Consider the following 22,178-nt stretch of genomic DNA (forward strand, 5'->3'; position numbering starts at 1 on the left):
AAACTATTTTCTGTGATCATTTCATTTACAATAACTGCTTTGGGTGTGAGTGAGCTAATATTTATGAACCCAAACTTTAAAGATTGTTTTTGTTCATGTACTTTACATGTTTCTGGATCATAAGATCTTGATTTAAAAAATATATATAATAATAATCCTACCTATCCCTAACTCATAAACAGCAGTTTATTTACTGAAAAAAAAAATTTTTCTTTATTCTAAATGTTTCAACCCTTTTGATTTTTTTAAGGGGAATTAAAGGGAACTAATCCTTTCCCGTAAAACTTTATCATCAGTGGCAATGTAAGCCTACAGAACAGTAAGAATAGACCTTTCAACAGATCACAGTGAAGAAAAATAGACTACAAACCCCTAAATCTTTCACAATACCTTCGTAAAAAAAAAGAAAGAAAAAAAAGCATAACCTCTAAGCTACACTGTTACTCAACATCTCAATTAGTCCAATTTAATAATTCTAATGAGCCAGAGCCTGGCTTCTTTACAAACGATGATTAGCCAGTACACAAACAGGCAGTAAAACCCCCAGTCCTTAGTGTAACGGATGATATCAGCGGGGTCACTGCTGGCCCGGGACCCTGCAGGAGTACCAGCACAGATACGCCTCACACAGCAGACAGAACACACAGAGAGAGGAACAGAGGCTGTGTTCACAGTACAAGACTTTCTACACTATTTATACTGTCTGTACTTAGCACACAGTATACAAACTTCAAGTATGCATATTTTTTAAAGGTTTTACTTACGTTGATCTCCGTAATGAAGAGAATATGTCAAAAGGCCTGGATTTTGCATAAAGTGGCATCTATCAGAGCAATAACTGGATCATATTCAATGTATTTGTCAACTGGCTTCTTGCATGAACTCTGTAAAGAGAAAGAAAAAAAACACATCAGTTGGTTTCAGTTTTGAATGACAGTTTATGAACTGAAAATCATGTAAGCTAAAGCACTGATTTCGTATATGCATTTTTTTCCATGAAATATTTGTTTTGGGTTTTATAATGTACTTACGCTGAAAGCCATCAATAGACAGTAGACTCTGTCAATAGACTGAAGTCTATGTGCATTAGTAACGTTACTTCAGGCTTATGTTTGAGCATGCTGACCTCAACGGGGAAAACAAACTAAACTTGAAATTCTGAGCTTTGTGATGCACTCACACATATGATGATCTTTAGTATTCCGTTGCTGTAATCTCGATGCAGTTCGTTCGCATCTTTGTTACACTCGATAAATTTAAACAGTCCCGGTGCCATTCTCCATTTGACAGCACTAAGACACGCCTACGGCTTCCATTAGAGGCGGGGCTTATTAGGCTAATGACGGGAAATGTAGTTCTTTTATCCTCCGTCAACCGCTGCCGGAAGTAGGAATGTAGTTCCGCCATAGAGTTCTACGCAACTACATTACCCAGACTACACCGTTCCTCACCTGCTCATAACATAACTCACACCGTGGCACCTGCTGGCGGCTCTGTTTTTAGTCTGTCGCTGCTGCACTTACGCGGAGCTATTTTATCCAGCGAGTATTCCTCCACCTTGATTTTGTTCAACAGCGACCTTCACAAACACGGCTCTGCAGCTCTCCGGCCGAGTGGGAGGAGTATGCGGCCGACTGCGGTTAGCTTCTGCCACGTCCTCTAAATCACTCTCTTCCGCTTAACGTTACAGTGACACGAGCTTGATGGGATAATTCAAACAAGAAACTCGGACCATACAGCAGAAACTCATGTCACACATGCAGAAACTCTAAAAAATGTTTGTAGAAAACCATGCAGATCACATCACGCATGCAGAAACTCTTAAGAATGCTTGTCAGTATTAACAATAGCTCTAGGAAGTAAATTCCATGCTTTTTGAGCTAATATTACACAAGTTTGCATTATAGATATGGATGTATGATGCAATATGAAGAAAATTGTACAGATCATAAAAAGCAGAGGGAAAAGAAGACTATAGTGCCGCTAACTATATAATATTCAAGAAAGCAAAATAAATGTTATTGTTGATATCAATGGTTGTGCATTTAAACAGACATTCTGGTATGTTGGCACAGATTTATATTTTGCTCAGAAGCAGCTAGCCAGATTACACAAATGTTAAAAATGGAAAGTTTGTTAGCATCCTTAAAATGATAGTACACCCAAAAAGTCTGTCATCATTTACTCATATTCCCCTTGTTCCAAGCCTGTATGAGTTTCTTTCTTCTGTTGAGCACAAACAAAGGTATTTTGGACAATGCTGTTTCCCAAGCAGCTGACGGTAGCCAATGACTTGAAGTCAACTGTTTACCAAAATTCTTCTCTGTATCATCTTTTGTGCTCAGCAGAAGAAAGAAGCTCATACAGACTAGAAACAACATGAGGGTCAAAACTTAAAATCCATGGACAAATGTATGCATGGTAAAAACAATCCAGACTGAATTTAATACTTGAGATGAGGATATCATGTTTTACCTTGTCATTTTCTGAGCTTTATGTAGTTTTGGTACTGTATTTAATTCTGTTTAATTCTGTTCTGCCAAAGCCAATCAGAAAGCAGTTATCTAGATGTGTATTGTTTTGAAAACAACACTCATTGTGTTTAGTTCAAGCCAAAGTTATTTGGTTAGCCTTTTATCTGTCCCGTCTGGTAAAGGTCTTTTGGTCCCTCAGAGTCAGCTGTCCTGCAGTTGGAGGACCGGGACTGTTAAGAGGGGAGCGACCCGGCCTGTGAGTCCATCTTTTCACTCAATGCAGAGAAAATCCTTGTGAGTTTACTTTGCATTTTATTGCACTGTGTTTAATTATTAGTTCAGGCCAAAATGAAAATGAACTCTCGTTTTGACTTGCTTTATTTTGAACACAGAAGTGAACATTTGAAGAATATTGACTAAGTGACTTGGTTCTGGGGCTTTTAAGCTTTAAAATGATTTTTTTTTAAAAGCACAATAAAATGTGCTTTAATGTTGTTGTTTTGCTTTTTTTGCAGTTCTCGCAGTTCAGATTTCAAGTCCCTATTCATTTTAATTACATGAAAAAGAGACACTGGTACATTAATATTTTGAGTTTTTATTGAAGAAAGAAGTTTCATTTCCAGGTGAATTATTCCTCTTTATAACATAGACCGATGTAAAAAGAGTGTCAAACCAAAACGCTTCCTATCCAGCACAGAAAAAGGTGTTTTTCTCATCCTCTGTAATTATGTCTTTCTTCACATTGTTTTTGCATCCACTGTTGGGTTGGATTGATTGTTAGAGGGTTGACAGACTTCCTGACATGTTTTTCTTTCTCTCTTTCTGTCACCACAGAATCAGGCAAAGCTGTTTGTCGAACAGCGTCGGCTTCCTTTTGCTGTGGAAAACCAAAATACCAATGAGGAACTTGGTGTGTATCAGCTCATTGTTTTGACTTTGGCAAGTGTGTTTTTTGTGCTTGTCTTTTGTTGATATGCTCTGCTAACACTCTTGTATCTATTTCAGCCATTAGCTATGTTCTCATTGGAAATGGCTTTTATGATGAAGCTGTCAAGCACTTCTCTTTACTGCTACAGGTAAGTTTTGTTGAGAATGAGTTTGTTTGGTGTTAAAATCAACATGAATTCCACGCTGTCCCTCGTTTAGCATCATAATTAAAGTTTCTGGTCTTTTTGCCCATTTGTTAAAAGTCAAGTCAAGTCACCTTTATTCATATAGAGCTTTACACAAAATACATTGCGTCAAAGCAACTGAAAAATTAATTAGTAAAACAGTGTCAATAATGCAAAATGATAGTTAAAGGCAGTTCATCATTGAATTCAGTTATGTCATCTCTGTTCAGTTAAATAGTGTCTGTGCATTTATATGCAATCAAGTCAACGATATCGCTGTAGATGAAGTGTCCCCAACTAAGCAAGCCAGAGGCGACAGCGGCAAGGAACCGAAACTCCATCGGTGACAGAATGGAGAAAAAAACCTTGGGAGAAACCAGGCTCAGTTGGGGGGCCAGTTCTCCTCTGACCAGACGAAACCAGTAGTTCAATTCCAGGCTGCAGCAAAGTCAGATTGTGCAGAAGAATCATCTGTTTCCTGTGGTCTTGTCCTGGTGCTCCTCTGAGACAAGGTCTTTACAGGGGATCTGTATCTGGGGCTCTAGTTGTCCTGGTCTCCGCTGTCTTTCAGGGATGTAGAGGTCCTTTCTAGGTGCTGATCCACCATCTGGTCTGGATACGTACTGGATCCGGGTGACCGCAGTGACCCTCTGATCTGGACACAGACTGGATCTGGTGGCCACGGTGACCTCGGAACAAGAGAGAAACAGACAAATATTAGCGTAGATGCCATTCTTCTAATGATGTAGCAAGTACATAGGTTGTTTTGGGAAGTGTTCCCGGTTCCGGTTTACCTAATTAATGCAGCCTAAAAATCCTTTAATGGATTTGGATAATAAAAGCATATTAGTATGTTATGTGTATGCCAGGTTAAAGAGATGGGTCTTTAATCTAGATTTAAACTGCAAGAGTGTGTCTGCCTCCCGAACAATGTTAGGTAGGTTATTCCAGAGTTTGGGCGCCAAATAGGAAAAGGATCTGCCGCCCGCAGTTGATTTTGATATTCTAGGTATTATCAAATTGCCTGAGTTTTGAGAACGTAGCGGACGTAGAGGATTATAATGTAACAGGAGCTCATTCAAATACTGAGGTGCTAAACCATTCAGGGCTTTATAAGTAATAAGCAATATTTTAAAATGTATACGATGTTTGATAGGGAGCCAGTGCAGTGTTGACAGGACCGGGCTAATATGGTCATACTTCCTGGTTCTAGTAAGAACTCTTGCTGCTGCATTTTGGACTAGCTGTAGTTTGTTTACTAAGCGTGCAGAACAACCACCCAATAAAGCATTACAATAATCTAACCTTGAGGTCATAAAAGCATGGATTAACATTTCTGCATTTGACATTGTCTTAAAAATGCAAGAATAATCTGAAAGTAATCAAACAATATAAAATATAGTTTAATGGCGTTAATGTATCTATTTAATAAAACATGTAAGCTTTATATAATAAATAAATAAATAAAGCTTATTAAAATCCATTTGCACTACCATTACTTCTTGTATTGTATTTTTTTTTTTTGCCTATATCCATATTCTAGAAGTGAAAGTTGTGAAGGCCATTTTACTGTATGTTGAAATATTAGTATATCAGTTGTTAACAGTTAAATTAATCTAATCAATAGAAACACTCTAACTAAGGTTGAGAAGTAGAATTGTACAAGGAGTTGACTGTGTAGTAATAGTGAACTTTTAATAAGCCCTTTTTCACTAAAGAACTGTCCTCCGTCATCAGGGAGATCCTGAGCTGGTCAGTGCCATCTGTGGACGGGGAATAGCCTACGGCAAAAAGAGTCTGCAGGTCAGTCTTTTGTTTTACACCCTGTCAGTCAAACGTTTGGAATAATTAAGATTTTTTACAAATGTTTTTGAAAGAAGTCTCCTGAGACTAGATTTTTGTAAAAAAAAAAAAGACTATAATAGAAACTGGTGCTGTTAAGTGATTAATCCTAATTAATCGCATCCAAAATAAAGACATTTGTTTACATAATATATGCCTGCGTACTGTGTATATTTATTATGAGTCTATAAATACACACACATATACAGCATATATTTTGAAAATATTTACATGTATTAAAATTTTTACATATTTATATTAATATAATTTATTATCATATATACACAGTGTTGGGGAGTAACTAGTTACATGTAACGGCGTTACGTAATTTAATTACAAAATTAATGTAACTGTAATTAGTTACAGTTACTAAGAAAAAATGAGTAATTAAATTACAGTTACTTATGAAATTTTTAACGATTACAAAGGGGATTACATTTGAATATTTACACACATCCACATACAGATTTAACTGATTTCTTTCCCAAATTGCACTGACTTTTCTGAGACATACCGCCCTAATAATTTCCGGGATGCGGAAATACAGTCTGGTTCGTAGAATCCAGTCATAAAAACGGAATGCCTAACGCGGACGGAATATGCCACATTTTGGATGACTAAATCAAAAGTAGGTCAGTTCACTTGAATCAAAACATGACATCGACTAGTGTCTGTGAATATTAAGCCCCAAAAATGCAATATATGACTCCTGCACGTTCTGCGTGTCTGTGGAAATCAGGCGCGGACTGGACACCGGGAGAACCGGGACAATTCCCGGTGGCCTGGCAGCCGATTTAGCCCGCTATTTTAATATCATTATTGTATAATTGCCTTCCGAATGTACTAAAGCGATCATTTGCGAATCCGCCGTTTGATAATTAAATCTCGAATAAATCAGGAAGTGTTAGTCATGACTCGCGCGCTCTCCGCGCCTCCGCCAAACGGTTTGGATCAGACTCAGAGTAATCAATGCGAGAGAGAGAGAGAGAGAGAGAGAGAGAGAGAGAGACAGAGAGAGAGAGAGAGAGAGAGAGAGAGAGAGAGAGAGAGAGAGAGAGAGAGAGAGAGAGAGAGAGAGAGAGAGAGAGAGAGAGAGAGAGAGAGAGAGAGAGAGAGACGCACAGCTGGAGCAGAGAAGCAGAACTACTGTTCAGGGTTTCAGGTCAGTTTCATCTGTAAAGATGCTTTTTTTTCTTTGTTTTTTAATTTAATTAATCAAGCAGCAGCACGTTGCTCATCAGTCATCACTCAAAATACTATAAAGGACATCATTATTATCAGTTGTAATGTTACAGTAGTAATTTAGCTGAAAACCAATCAGATTTTTTTTATAGGTTTAGGGGGAGCTACGGACAGACAACAACACAACCCTTACGAAAATTAACATTTGAATATATTTCTATAAATCCAGAGAAAAAAGTTAATATTGTTTAACTGTGGTAACCAAAAATTTAAAATGATTTTACAAATTGAGTTATTTAAAAATAAATACAAATCCATTTGCAAAAAACAAAACAAAAAAAAAGGTTATTGTATATAGGCTAAAAAAAGCATGGTCAATTTTTGTAAGGAAAACATGACTCGTGTACAGTATTAGGATTTTTCTATAAAGATATTGTAGTATTGTAGAGTATTGTATTGTAAAGTATAGTTTTGTTCAATCTTGAGTATTAATGTCATGAGAGAGATGGATAACAGGGCAAAATAAAGAGACTGAAGAGAAAAATGGAAGTGAAGGTGCAGTTCAGGAGAGAACTTTTAATTATTTAGCATGTCCCCAAATTAAAGATTTAAACCTTTTTTATGTCAGGTCCATACAAAAAATAGTTTTGTCCGTGAATTTGTTTGTATGAGTTTGAATTTTCCAGTCTGAATTATTTTCCCAGTCCGCCCCTCCTGTAAATTAATGGCAAAGACATGGTTTCATTTACTACACATAGGCCTACTGAAGCTCGCAGTGTTTTCAACCTCTGCCGCCTCAATATAGGAGTACACGAGCACATAAACAATTTCTAGAACTGCTCTGTGTCACTTCATGTGCATTTTACTTATTTTGAGAAAACTATCATCATATCAGACAGCAGTTTAAAAAAAACACCAATGTTTCAGGAGTTTATTACACAGAATACGTCACATGCTTATTAGATAACTGTATTTGAGTTGATGTATATGCTTTTATTCATTATTCTTTAATTTTCACAAATTTAGAAAGTAATCAAAAAGTACTCAAAAGTAATTAGTTACATTACTTTAATAAAGTAATTGAAAAAGTTACACTACTATTACATTTTAAACAGGGTAACTTGTAATCTGTAACCTATTACATTTCCAAAGTAACCTTCCCAACACTGTATATACATATAATGTATAAATGTAAAATATTTTTCTTAAATATATATGTTTATGTCTGTGTATTTATATACAGTACAATTAATAAATAATCCACAACACACATACATACATTATGTAAACAAAAACATTTATTTTGGATGCAATTAATCGCGATTAATCGTTTGACAATGCTAAAAACAATTTATATGAACTTTATAAGAACATTTTAAAATGTAACGGTTAAAATTAAAATGAACAAATTAAATGTTTTCATTTGAAGTCAAAGCTATTAGTCTTCATTGTCACATAATAGAAAGTTTACCGTAAAAAACAAACAAATGCTGTCAAACGATTAATTGCATCCCAAATTAAAGCTTTTGTTTACATATGTAATGTATGTGTGCTGTGTATATTTAATATGTATATATAAATACAAACACATGCATATATATTTAAGAAAAATGTTACGTTTGTATATTAAATATATTGATATATGATATAATTTATATGAATATAAATATATAAATAAAGATATTTTCTAAATAAATACTGTATGTGTATTTATATATACAGTACATAATAAATATACGCAGTACAGTACACGCGTATATTATGTTAACAAAAACTTTTATTTTGGATGCGATTAATCATTTGACAATGCTAAAAAAGAATTTATTCAGCAAGGACACATTAAATTGATCAAACATGACAGTAAAATATCTCTTTAAATAAATCCTCTTCATTGAACTTTCTATTCCCCAAGTCAATCCTGAAAAAAGCCATGGTTTCCACTAAATATATTAAGCAAGATCTGATAATTGAGCACAAATAACAGCTGACTAATTGAGCAGAAATCGACATATTAGAATGATTTCTGAAGAATCATGTGGCTCTGAAGACTGGAGTAGTGATGCTTTACCATCACAGGAATAAATTACATTATAATACATATTACATTATTTAAATAACACATTTCTATTTTAATATTTCACAATATTATAGTTTTTACAGTTTTTGTTTTTTTATCAAAAAAAAATGCAGCCTTGGCGAGCATAATAGACTTTTTCAATACATTTGAAGATTTGAACGGTAGTTTATGCACGATGCTTTATCAGACACTACAAATATATGTGCAATTTCAGTCATAGCTGTACATATAAATGAAGGTAACTCTCTCTCTCTCTGAAGGACATCAAGTATGCAGACTTGGCTCTGTATGAGTTGAACAGAGTGATCGCACTGGAGCCCAGCAGACCAGAAGTGTATGAGCAAAGGGCAGAGGTGAGGAGCAAAAATGCATTTCACTACTAATTAAGGTGTTTAGTGTTGTTAATGAAGCATGTGTTTCCAGATTGTGTCTCCTCTGGGCCGCATCAGTGAAGCTCTGTCTGATCTGACTAAAGCCATACAACTGCAGCCTTCAGCCCGACTCTACAGACACAGAGGAACACTGCTCTTCATATCAGAGGTACACGCACCACACGGCCGTCTTATCTTCAGGGTGCACTTTGATTTCGACTTGAGTAGACACTTCAAATAATGTCCAGAGTGGAAAGATAGCGCTGGTTCAGTCCAGAAACTCCATGTTTGTCAGCTTTAGCACAAGTGAAGATATTTATTGTTATCCGGTTGAACAGTAACTTGATTTGTGCATTATAAATACTACAGCGTGTCTTTGTGGTGATACACATTGTAAGAGTGTTATCTCCCCTTAAAGCTTATTTCATTTATTTGTGTTTATTGGATTTAGGATAGCAATCTACATATAACTGTGCTTGACACAGGCTTTAAAAAACATTCACTTGTCTGTTATTTGTGTATATTTAAAAATATATTTAAAAATATTTAAAATATTTGTGTATATTTAAAAGAGAATCCTTTTGATTGGGAATTTTGCATTAGGGTGAAATATTTCCCCACGCAGATAAATATTTTCTAGTCATGCAGATTTACTGCATTTAAAAACGGAAAGCTGCTTGTGTGAGTCTGTTTGAGAATAAGTCTTCTCTACACTGTTGACAATTGAAAATTATTATTTTTTGAACTGCTAATTACATTAACATGAATGCGTTTAGCAGACGCTTTTATCCAAAGCAACTTACAGTGCATTAAAGGTGCTCTAAGTGATGTCACACATTTTTTAGGCCAACATTTTTTTGTCACATCCAGCAAACATCTCCTCACTATCCGCTAGCAGCTTGTCCCCTGAACACACTGTAAAAAAACGGGGTCTCTCTAGACACCACAGGCTCCACAAACAACAAGAAAAACAGACTAGTCTCACCCGCACCACAAAACATGATAAACTGTTCCAACCAATAACCGACAAGAAAGATTTGGGGGTGGGGTTTGGGGGGTTAGTGCACGGGTGAGGAGGAGGGAGGGTCTAGCTAGCCTCCGTTTTGTTTGACAACAATTTGAACGTCAACAAGAAGTTACGACTCCCAGCATCGCTTAGAGCACCTTTAAGGCTAACAGTTTTTTTCCTAACATGGGTTCCCTGGGAATCGAACCCACAACCTTGCACTGCCAACACAATGCTCTACCACTTGAGCCACAGGAACACATGTGATTTCTTGTCAGTTTTCCATGTTTTTTGACCCTCCGAAGCAAACTGGCTGTTGCTGATAAAGTACCTTTGAGACTTTAGTGTTGATTAATCATGTAATTTTGTCACACAACTTTTGTTGGACTGATGACATTTTTGACTGTGTTCTGTTCCTTTCATATTCCAGCTTATGAATTGGAAAAATAGCCCATTCTTATTTTTTTTAATCCAACCCCATTGATAAAAAAAAAAAAAAAAAAGATAATCCTTTTAAGATTTTAATGGATCCAGTCAATTGTGGCTTGTTAATTATTATGTTATCTTACATATTATATTATTAAAGGAATATGCACAACTTTTCAAAGATTTGGGGTAGATACGATTTTTTTTAAGTCTATAAGTGTCACCAAAGCTGCATTTATTTTATCAAAATGCATAGCAACAGTAATACTGTAAAAATATTATTACAATTTAAAATAACTTTTTTCTATTTTAATATATTTTATATTTTCAGCATCTTTAATCCTGTCTTCAGTGTCACATGAGCATTAAATCAGCATATTAGAATGATTTATGAAGAATCAATACATTTATCATCATCACTGTTGTTGGAAATAGTTGCTCTGGGTAATATCAAGCAGAAACTCTGATACTTTTTTGAATTATTTGCAGGATTTCTAACTGTTCAGAACAACAGCATTGATGTGAAATAGGATTTTATGTGTGTAATATAATTTTATTTTGTTTGTGTAAAAATCTTTATTGCCATTTTTAAGCAATTTAATGAATCTTGCTAAATGAAACTATGAATACATTTCTAACATTTCTTAAAACTTAAAAATCTTAAAACTATCTTAAAAAGATATTGTTTTAATTGCTTAAGATTTGATCATATTTACAGATAACTTCCCATCTCTCTTTGTCTTTCAGGATTATATGGCAGCCATGGAGGATTTCCAGCAGTCTCTGGAGCTGAAGAAGAACCAGCCCATTGCTAAGCTCTATAAAGGCCTGACCTTCTTCCACAGGGGCCTCCTTAAGGTAAATAAAAACAATAATAAAAAAACCCACATATGTTTTATTTTGTGTAAGTCTAAACCAATCCAGAATGCCCAGGTTAAAGAACCCATAATGTAGTTTAGATGTAAGAACTGGACTGAAACCAGCAGAAATGTAATGTTTAAAGAGGTTAACCATTTTACATGTTTTACAGTAGACTATATTTACTGTAGCTGTCTACTAAAATTATGTTTCCTGCATGCAGGAGGCTATAGAGGTGTTTAAAGAAGCTCTCAAATTGAAGTCAGACTTCATAGATGCATATAAAAGCTTGGGTCAGGCTTACAGGTGAGTTGCTACTGACTCATGTTGATTTTAACAGTCAGTTTTTTTTCAGATGTTTCTCTGCAGTTCTTATAACATTTATTCTTTAAAATGGGGATGCACCTGTTGACCGGCCATAAATCGGTTTTTGGTCTTTTTTTTGTCAGATTTTTCCGGAAGTGCACCCGCGTGCACATACTACATTGTAATCATTCACTATCATGTCATTTGTGAGGAAGTATTTCGAAATCTGTGCGTAGGACACGGACAGCCGTTCAGCACTGGAAGTGCATAGCTTCATGTCGGAGGCACAGATAGCAGGAAGCGAACAGCCGTTGGTGTACTGGCGCACAAATAAGAGTCCCTTTCACTGCGCGAGTGAACTGTACCTGTCCACGCCCTGCACAAAGCAGAGACAGTGAAGAGATCATGTTCAGCTCAACTTCTCGCGTGTTGGATGAGAAACAAAACGCACTAAACTGTGACAAAACTGAAATGCTTTTTTTTTTTTTGTACCATAGACATGTAAGCAAATAATTATTTTATTTGTTTATTTTTTTTTATTGTGAGGGACAGCTCAAAATTATTTTATTTTGTAATTGACAATATATGCGGCTAGTAGAGTCAAAGTTCACCCAAAAATAAAACCTCTGTACTCACTCTTATGCTGTTCAAAACCCACAAGACTTGTGTCCATCTTTGAAGCACAAAATATAATTGCATTTAATTTAAACTTAAATAAAAACCTCATATGTTACTTTTACAATGTCTTTAGGAACTTTTTGGAGCATCAAAGTTTTGGTGCATTGTGACGGAGGAACAGAAATCTCTCAGGTTTTATTTAAGTTTAAATTAAATGCAACCTGAGAGATTTCTGTTCCTCCGTCACAATGCACCAAAACTTTGATGCTCCAAAAAGTTCCTAAAGACATTGTAAAAGTAACATATGAGGTTTTTATTTAAGTATAAACATCAATTATTCTACATACATAGATCACATTGAATATAGTAAACAGAAGCTCAAAGCACTTGTTTGACACTTAACAACCAATAAGTTAAGTTCTCGCAGAAAATTCTCATTAGTTAATTTGTGTTTCTGAAGCCAAACAAAAGGCTTACGCTTTTGCAGGAACATGCATGAACTACAGAATTTACATTTTTGGTGAACTTTCCCTTAAAGTATTTTTTGCATACTCTGATTGTTTGTTTGAATTGACTCATTTGCATCACTTATGTTGGACTATATTTGCTGTCTCTATTGAAGACTCTTTTTCCAGTCAAGTTGACCTGTGTAGAGGAGTGCAACTCCAAAGTCCTTCTTTACAATATCAATAACATTGATTTTTAATTTTTTTAAGAGGTGCCCCATTATGGATTTTTGAAAGTTGAAAATTAGCTTTCATGCAGTGTGTAAAACAGCTCTACGTGAATGAAAACATTCTGCAAAGTTTTACGTCTGAAAGTGCACTTTGTAAAAAGTTATTGTCTCACAAAAGAAAGAGTCGACTCAGAATCATTGAAACGAGCCGTATTTAAACAAATCCCAAGCCGTTTCATATTGATGTCAACTTAAAACATTAGCATATTGCCCGTCCACTTGATGGTCTTTTCGCGTTGGTCTGAATGAAAATGCAAATCTATTCTTGGCCACTAAGTGCTGCTTCTAAATCGCGGTTTCCCTGGTAACGCTGTACACAAAGCAGCACTGCGCTCACAAACACTGCTTTATCAGGCATCACAGGCTCATGACGAAATGAAAATGAGACCAATCACCTCAGATTACTTTGATTTTACTTGATCAAAATAAGGTAAAATTAAATGCATATTATAAGACAATGAAAGTGTTTTTTGACCTTGCATGCTTCTCAGCCTGTTGTTGGGGACTACTAAAACCAAAATATGAACCTTTAATTTCCCATAATAGGGGCAATTTTAGTTAATTAAAGTCACTTATACATGATTGTTTTTCTTTTAACACAGTATTTGTCTTTTGTTTTTCTTGTAACGTTTTATTTAATTCTTGAATTGAATCAAACACGTTTGAGTTATTCTGGTCAGATGATGACAGTTCTCGTTTGTGTTGCACATTTGGATTGTTTCACTAGTGCTTTATCGTGTTGTCTTTCAGAGATGTCTGCAGCTGGAGCCCTATAATGAAGTGTGTCATGCTCAATGACCCTCTCTTGGGACATAATGCCAGCTCTGAGTCTCTCAAAGTCAAATATCTCAGAGGTGAGAATTTACATGTGTATAATAATTTTGATTAGGTCATCAACAAAACATTACATAATCACTATTTCTTATTAGCTTCAGTATCTGTGTTAGCCAGATAGATAGTGATATCTTGGGACATAAACCCGCAAAATTAGCAACAGCAGTTTCATAAAGTATTTAAATATTGATTTGGAGTTGAAATATGCCTCTGTTGTGATAGAATATTCCCGTTATCTACACTCTCATCTGGATGTACCTGTTGCGGAGTATAATGTCGATCAGGATTTGCTGGGAAACTTTAAAAACCACTGGGCAAAAAATCTTCCCTTCCTCATAGAGGATTATGAAGAACAGCCTGGACTTCAGCCTCATATTAAGTGAGTTTAGATGCAAACTGAGTCTTTCGTGTTTTGGGGCATCACATCAAATTTATATGTATAAATAATGAGATAGTTAGTATGATGTAGTATGATTTTATTCCCTGCTTGTTTTGTGATTGTAGAGATGTTCTACCTCTGAACTTTGACAGTTACTCTGCTGAAGTTCAGAAGCTGATCTGTACAGCGGATCGCCTCGGGGGAACTGATGCAGTACGACACATTAGGGTTCTTACCAAACCTCAGAATACACAGAGGTCAGAGCTCTTTAAAAACACTAAATCATAAATATATCAATGAAACGTGGTGCAAAAAAGAACACTTGAATACATATCGGTTGTGCAGTCAAACGATTTATCGTGATTAATCGTATCCAAAATAAGTGTTTGTTCACATAATAAATGTATGTGTACTGTCTATACTTGTTATGTATATAATAAATGCACACACATGCATGTACAGTACAGACCAAAAGTTTAGACACACCTTCTCATTCAAAGAGTTTTCTTTATTTTCATGACTATGAAAATTGTAGAGTCACACTGAAGGCATCAAGGGCTATTTGACCAAGAAGGAGAGTGAAGGGGTGCTGCGCCAGATGACCTGGCCTCCACAGTCACCGGACCTGAACCCAATCGAGATGGTTTAGGGGTGAGCTGGACCGCAGACAGAAGGCAAAAGGGCCAACTAGTGCTAAGCATCTCGCGGGGAACTCCTTCAAGACTGTTGGAAGACCATTTCAGGTGACTACCTCTTGAAGCTCATCAAGAGAATGCCAAGAGTGTGCAAAGCAGTAATCAAAGCAAAAGGTGGCTACTTTGAAGAACCTAGAATATGACATATTTTCAGTTGTTTCACACTTTTTTTGTTATGTATATAATTCCATATATAATTCCACATGAGTTAATTCATAGTTTTGATGCCTTCTGTGTGACTCTACAATTTTCATAGTCATGAAAATAAGGAAAACTCTTTGAATGAGAAGGTGTGTCCAAACTTTTGGTCTGTACTGTATATGTTTAAGAAAAAAAAAATTTATATATTAAATATATTTATACGCAATATTAATTGTACGAATATAAATCGTACGAATGTAAATTTACATAAACATGTAAATATTTTCAAAATATATACTGAATGTGTTTGTGTTCGTATTTATATATACACAATACACACACATATATTATGTAAACAAAAACGTTTATTTTGGATGCGATTAATCATTTGACAGCACTACATATCAGTGTTATTTTATCTACATATAAATTAAAAAATGTTTTTACCATTTTATTATATTTGAGATAAGAGCTCTTTAAAATCACTAAACAATAGTGATATAAATATAAATATTAAAAAGTTTACATGACTAAATAAAGAAAAATATTTGAATACATCTTGAATGCATAATCTTTCTTTTTTTTAAATTTAATTTTCTGGGTTTAATTTTGTTAGGGTTGTTTTTTTTTTGTTTGTTTTTTTTGTGGCAAATATCATGAATTATGTTTTTTTAACAGTTGCACCACAGGACATTTTTTGTTATGTCATTAAAAAGTCAAAAGCTATGACATCATTTTATGCTGTTTATTTCCGTATGTGCATTGGACCACACGTGTTTGTTTATAATAAGTAATAAGTGATTTTCCTTATTTTTTTATTCATTTTATTGGTAATTTTTTTCATTTTAGAAATAACAATTAAATTTTATGCCAATTTAATATGGTTTTCAACTTTTTTTCTTCGTTATGATATCAAAATGGTAAAATTTTTTACTTTGTTTCCAAAAAAGATTAAAATTTATTGTAATTAAAAAATAAATAGCATGCTTATCATAGAAGTCTTGATACCGTCATGAATTGCATTTTTAATGTAGTCTTGTGTTTTGTGTAGCGGTGGGTTTGGCCACCATAGAGGTGATGCAGGCCATGCAGCGCACCTGGAGCAACTCGAAGGTCCGAGTCAATGGAAAGACCAGACAGCTGCAGTGGAGAGACATGTTTGACATCGCAGTGAAATGGAGAAGGTCAGATCCCAGCCGGCGTTCCTGAGCTCTTCTCACGGCTCGGTGGAGGGTGTTACCAGGGCTTGGTGATTAATCTTTGCTGGTGTGTGTGTGTGTGTGCGTGTGTGTGTGTGTGTGTGTGTGTGTGTGTGTTCACGGGTGTGAGCAGGATTGCAGATCCAGACCAGCCTGTGCTGTGGTTGGATCAGATGCCTGCCAGGAGTCTTAGCAGAGGATTTAACAACCACATTAACCTCATCAGGTGCTGTATCTGCCCTCAACCTGGCATTTGCTCTGTAAAGCGGCTAGTCCTAATCGCTTAACCCTGAAGTTTTAATTATTATTTTCTTTCTCCACAACTGTAACGAAGGAATTATATTGTTGTAAATTTTGTGAAAAAAAAGCTTTAAAAGGCACCTTGTGGTGGATGAAAGTTAAAGAAATGAAGACAGATGTAGATAAATTACCAAATATAAATATGATGTAAATGTAAATAACAAAACTAAATTGAAATTTTAAATCAAATAAGTAACACGAATACAAGAAATCTCTTCATATAAACAAAATAAGGCTTTTTCTGTGAGGCAACTACTGCATTTTAATCATGATCCAACCAAAGATGCTGCATACATTCAACATGAGAAGATTTTAATCTAAATTAGATTGTATAATTTCGAAATTTGAAGCAAAAACAGAATGGTTTGACTTCAGTTTAGTGGAACTTAACATAAACAATATCTGTATGAAACAAAAACAGCAGACGAGTTGAACGAGATGCAGATTCACTCTCTGCCAGCAGGTGGCGCTTAAAGCGTTTCCTTGGTTTCCACTGTAAACAAAGCAGTGCTGCACTTATGACCTTTAACATCCATTATACAGAGGCAAGATGAAAATAACCGCCATTTGTTTGGCATCTCAACCGATTTGAATTGTCACATATTTTAATCGTTTTTTTAGTCAGCTCGCGGTTAATCGTTACATTCATAATTATAGTTTTAAAATTGTTGAATAAAATTATTATATTTTATATTATTTATATATTTTTTTATTATATATATTTTTTATTTTGTTGAAACATTGCAGTAGTAATAGTTCTTATCTCATTTTAATTTGTAAATGTTTGTAATTTTTATATTACTACTTAACAGTAGTAAAAATTATTATTAGAATCATTATTATTTATAGTGTTAATATTGATGTTATTTTATAGCTGTATTGATGTGTAACCCCAAATTGCCTTACAAACAAGCAAAAAAATCTATAAATCAATTAGGTGTTGAGTTTGAGACCCCAGTTCTAACCAGTCAACATAGGTGCCTCATGCATTCACTCACACATACTGTTTATCTTTTATTCATTGCACATGTTTTTTCTCCATCAGGGCGTATAACCCGCAGGGGCTTCAGGAAGTAAAGCAGGCTCTGGAAAATGTGACGAAAGTGGAGGATCTGCTGCCCATCATGAAGGTAACAGGAGCATTAAACATGAAATACACTCTTTTTCATCATTTAATTATTATCTTTATTAATCATTAACTGGATCATGTGTGTGCTTAGACAAGGTCAGTGAATGTTTCTAGGTCTAGAGGCATCCTTCTCATCTTTAAAGTTTACCAGTGTTTAAAGTTTAAGATGTATTCAGTTTTTTTTTATAAAACTCATAGAATGATATAATTATTTTTGTTTTTTTTTTACTTCGGGATACATTCAAAAAAGTTGAAAAGAGGAGCAGTTATTTTGAAATAGATTTTTGCAGCATTAATAATGTCTTTACTGTCATTTTTGATCAACTTAACATTAACTTATTATCTTTTAATCTTTTAAATAGTATTGTATCTGCATTTTCATCATAATAAAATAAATGATCTTGAGAACCAAATCAGCATATTAGAAACATTTCTGAAGGACCATGTGACAGTAATGTTTAGTAATGTAATGATGCTGAAAATTTGGCTTTACATCACAGAAATAAATTACATTAAAAAATGTAAAATAGTTCATTTAATTTGTATTAATATTTCAAAATATTACTGTCTTTATTGTGAATTATTTTCACAATGTGAAACTTTTTACCCTGTAGAGTGTATATACTGTATAAATAATGCATTATACATTTTTATGTCTTTTATTGATTTTATTTCAATCTTCCTTTCATGTACACACCGTTCATATGATAATCAAAATGATGTTCACAGAGAACAATAACGAGTGTTAGTCATAGAAACAACACATGACAGTTATGAGTGTGTGTAATTCAGGATTAGGTCAGATCTGTGAGTAATGATGGGAGCAGCTGATCAGAGTGCCTTTGATAAACACGTGTGCAGCGATTGCTCATCTTTTTATTTGCTGGCTCATAATTATGCTTGGCATCTGTCTAACACTTGCATTTGCGTTTATTAATATACATATTTATCTTTCAGACACACTTAATCGCACACATTTATGAGAGGTTTGTGTGTTTTTTATTATCTATATAGCTGTATGAATATCTAACAGGCTTTTCCACACTGTTTTTCTAAAAAATGAACACAAGCAAGTATGCACCAGGAACCACTATAATGATCGATGGTAATATGTTATATTATACTTGCATATATTTGTAAAGCTAAATTTAAATATACTTTAAAAAGCCACGCAGAGGCTTCTGTGAAGTCTTTGTTGATGATTACACCAACAAATCAGTTGAATGAGTTTTGATGGCCAAAGTGGTTTTGTAATGACTGTTCAATGCAACAAATGTGCATCTCACACTTGAACTCATTATGAAGTGAATAACTATTAGATATAAAAACTTTGGTGAGATTTGTTGAGACTTTAAAGGTACAGGTTGTAGGACCTGCCACTAGAGGGCGCATTATCAAAACAATAACAATCGCGTGGTTTGATGACGCTAAGAAGGAGCGTGGAATGATGGGATTTGTTGTCTTCTACCCAACCGCTGACGGCCATCAGTCGGACGGAAAGATAAATCATGGATTTAACGGATGAGTTAAAGTTTTATAAATGTTGTGTTTGATGTCATAATTTTCAAATGCGAGTTCAACGATTTGCGCGAGTAGATTACATACAAAGTCAATGCAAAGACGCGATCAGACGCATCCTCGTGCGGGTCTAGAGACGCGATGCCCCGCGTTTGGTGTGTATGCCCCATAATACTAATTTTGTTGATCGTTATAATAGCATTTGTTTTCGGTGAAGATACGAATCAGAACAACTCCCCTGTCGAGTAAAACACAAGCGAGATCGGCATCTCTTTCTAGTTGAAGTTTGTCGTGAAGCTCTCTCCATCTAGAAAATGCAACACGATATTGATCCTCGCTCTTTCTCTCCTCTTGTCCCAAACTCTTCTTGGGTCGTTTGGTTGGCTCGTACTCTTACGTTTACGGGAGCTGTCCTTGTTGACAGAACCAGCGGCAGATGGTAAACAGTTATTATGTTCCATAAATAAGTAACACAATCCACAATAAAACTTGCAAGAAGAAGTAAATAAGGAACTGCTTGAAGCAAGCTAGTGGTTTGCTGGACGCTAGACACTACTTCCGCATTTGTCCAGGACACTGTTGTCATGTGGTTTCTACGTCAGTTAGGCGATCACAAAGGGTAACTGACGTCATTGACAGGCGACTGCACTGCCCCGTGTCACTGTTTAGAATGGGAATTTTCTCATGATTTACAAGTAGTTGAAAACATTAGAGATATTGTTAGTAATCAGCTGGACAAATATATAACAATAGCCTAGTGGTTTTTGGATATTTTAGTGCAAATATATTACAAATTGTACCTTTAAATATTACATAATCCCATTTTCACCACTGAATAAAAAATAAAACAAGGTTATTGCAACTTTTTCATCTCACAATTCTGGTGATTATATATAATTGCCAGTTTATATTTCGCGATTCTGATTTTATAACTTCAATTATCAACTCAGAATTGTTATCTTGCAATTTTAACTTTATTTTTTCTGAGTTGTGAGTTTACATTCCTCAGTTCTGACTTTTTTTCAGTTGCAAGTTTATATCTTAGAATAAGATATAAAATATATGGTAAAATATAACTTAATTCACACCATATTTCTGTTATTATCGATCAATCTTATCAGATTAACTTTGATTGTTCACTTTTATTTTATATCCGTGAGTGCAGTACACCTGCAAAGCGTTAGCACTCGTTAGCTTGTCATTAGCGCTTTCATTCGAACCTATCGCTATTTTCTTTTCTCCTCTCGCTCCAGTTTTTCACAAGTTCTTCAAACAACCGCAGTAAGAATTTTCATCAAGCACGGTGAGTAATGGCTTCTCCCGTCATTGTTACTTGCACCTCTTGCCACATGTACAGTTTATCTATCTCTGTCGCTGATGAGGGATTCACATGTGATAAATGCATAACTTCAGAAATATCCTGAAGTTTGCAGATGACACCACACTCATCGGCCTCATTCAGGACGGTGACGAGTCTGCTTACAGACAGGAGGTTAAAGAGCTGGCTGTCTGGTGCACTCTCAACAACCTGGAGCTTAACACGCTCAAGATGATTGTGGACTTCAGGAGAAACCCCCCTGCACTCCCCCCACTCACCATCATGAACAGCACTGTGACTGCAGTGGAGTCATTCAGGTTCCTGGGGACCACTATCTCTCAGGACCTGAAGTGGGACAATCACATTGACTCCATTGTGAAAAAGGCCCAGCAGAGGTTGTACTTCCTTCGCCAGCTGAGGAAGTTTAACCTGCCACAGGATCTGCTGAAACAGTTCTACTCCACCATCATCGAATCCATCCTCTGCACTTCAGTAACTGTCTGGTTCAGCTCAGCTTCTAAATCTACAAGAAGACTACAGAGGGTAGTCCGGACTGCTGAGCGAATCATCGGTTCAACCCTCCCATCTATTCAAGAACTGTACTTATCCAGAGTGGGCAAAAGGGCTGTTAAAATCACTCTGGACCCCTCACATCCAGCACACTCCCTCTTTGAACTGTTGCCATCTGGTCGACGCTACAGAGCACTGAGCACCAGAACGACCAGACACAGGAACAGTTTCTTCCCTCAGGCAATCTACCTTATGAACAGCTGATACACACTGAACACACTACACTTTATATTTATATACACATACACTTAATTTATCTAACACACATACTTAGTATACCTTAAATTTTGCACATAATATACATGTACATACATAACTGCATTTTTGTAATATACCTGCCTACAATTGTCAATTTGTATATTGTCATTCCTTATATACTTGTATTTTTTGTATTTTTATATTCTTTTATTATGTGTTTTATGTTCTGTCCCTGTCATTCTGTTGTACTGCGGAACTTCTGTCACGAAAACAAATTCCTTGTATATGTAAACATATAATAAAGCTCATTCTGATTCTGATTCTGATTCTGATTCAGGGAAATAGTTAGGCTGACAGAGAAGATTTCAGAATTAGAGACACGCATCCAAACTTTAATTGAGGACAGTAAGAATGTTAGGGCTCTAGATACGGCTTTGGATGCGTCTAGCTCAGGGATTCCTGTACATTGTTCGGTTCCGGAAACAGAGCCCCTGCAGCAGGGCAACTGGGTGACGGTGAGGCAGCGTAGTCGTGGGTCAAAACACCGCTCTTCTGTTCCGATCAAAATAATATACAGGTTCTCCCCAGAACAGTAAGATTGTTATTCATGCCAGCGCTAATGATGTTCGACTTCGCCAGTCGGAGATCACTAAAAATAACATTAAAGAGGTGTGTGAACTTGCAAGCACGATGTCAGACACTGTAATATGCTCTGGTCCCCTCCCTGCTTACCGTGGTGATGAGATGCATAGCAGATTGTCATCACTCAATGGCTGGATGTCTAAGTGGTGCCCACAGAATAACATAGGTTTCATAGACAATTGGACGAGCTTTTGTGGCAGACCTGACCTGTTTAAAAGAGATGGTCTTCATCCCTCCTGGGGTGGCG

General features: G+C 35.6%; 1 pseudogene; it reads left to right on the forward strand.

The window, feature by feature from the left end:
* Positions 1-1,339: 1,339 nt before the first annotated feature.
* On the forward strand, positions 1,340-16,675 carry LOC132107160 (tetratricopeptide repeat protein 13-like; annotated as a pseudogene).
* Positions 16,676-22,178: the final 5,503 nt, after the last annotated feature.

This window comes from Carassius carassius, chromosome 27 (assembly GCF_963082965.1).
Source record: "Carassius carassius chromosome 27, fCarCar2.1, whole genome shotgun sequence".
NCBI classification, from domain to species: domain Eukaryota; kingdom Metazoa; phylum Chordata; class Actinopteri; order Cypriniformes; family Cyprinidae; genus Carassius; species Carassius carassius.